Source organism: Mustela nigripes, chromosome 13 (assembly GCF_022355385.1).
Source record: "Mustela nigripes isolate SB6536 chromosome 13, MUSNIG.SB6536, whole genome shotgun sequence".
In the NCBI taxonomy this organism is placed as follows: Eukaryota; Metazoa; Chordata; class Mammalia; order Carnivora; family Mustelidae; genus Mustela; species Mustela nigripes.
In genome coordinates this window covers 58780864-58781915 of record NC_081569.1, presented here as the reverse complement: position 1 = coordinate 58781915, position 1052 = coordinate 58780864, and the positions used below count along the sequence as shown (strand labels likewise).

The following is a 1052-nucleotide window of genomic DNA, read 5'->3' as shown; positions in this document are numbered from 1 at the left end:
CTGTAGCCAATTAAGCCGACTGTGCTCTTTGTCCATGGGGGCCCAGTGTACCATGGCCACAAACAGTAGCCTCCTTGGTACTGTATGCAGACCATTGATTGTATGGGTTGCCCTAAGGGACCTTGGAGACAGCCCTTTGAGGTCTGACCTCGTGGCTCTCTCCAACCTCATGGCTATCTCCAATTTATGCTGCAGACAAGTATGCGGGGCGCCTTTGGAAAACTCCAGGGCACAGTAGCCAGGGTCCACATTGGCCAAGTCATCATGTCCATCCATACTGAGTTGCAGAACAAGGAGTGACTGAGGCCCTATGCAGGGCCAAGTTCGTGTTCCCTGACCACCAGAAGATCCACATTTCCAAGAAGTGGGGCTTTACTAAGTTCAATGTGGATGAATTTGAAGACATGGTGGCTGAAAAGTAGCTTATCCCAGATGGCTATGGGGTCAAATACATCTCTAATCGTGGCCCCGTGGACAAATGGAGGGTTCTGCACTCATGAGAACCTTGGCACTATCCCCTCCCTATCCATGCCCACCAATAAATCCAACCTCCTGTCTAAAAAAAAAAAAAAAAAAGACAAAGACATTTATAAAAGCGCTGGTCTCCACTCCCCCATCTTGCTTATGGATTAGGCATATTTTAAAATCAGGAGTTCCAGAGGCACCTGGGTGGCTCAGTCGGTTAAGCACCTGCCTTAGGCTCAGGTCGTGATCTTAGGGTCCTGGGATCAATTGAGCCCCATGTCCAGCCCTTTATTTATTTATTTGAGAGAAAGAGACACAGCGAGAGAGGGAACACAAGCAGGGGCAAGGAGAGAGGGAGAAGCAGTTTCCCTGTTGAGCAGAGAGCCTGATGTGGGACTTGATCCCAGGACCCTGGGATCATCACCTGAGCCGGAGGCAGACACTTAACAACTGAGCCACCCAGGTTCCCCCGTTTTTATTGTTTTAAATTGGGTCTCCTGATTTATGTACTAAAACGCATTTTTTAGTATCTGAGTTATATAATTTTCTATATTAGGTAAACTTTATATTTATTTTAAATAAAATCT

The 1052-nt window shown here is 46.9% G+C and overlaps 1 non-coding gene across 1 annotated transcript; it reads left to right on the top strand.

Annotated features, from left to right (window-relative positions):
* LOC132000472 (small nucleolar RNA SNORA70) lies at positions 1-134 on the top strand. The gene has a single exon (XR_009399331.1). It is a non-coding gene; the product is annotated as a small nucleolar RNA SNORA70 (small nucleolar RNA).
* The last annotated feature ends 918 nt before the right edge of the window (positions 135-1052 follow it).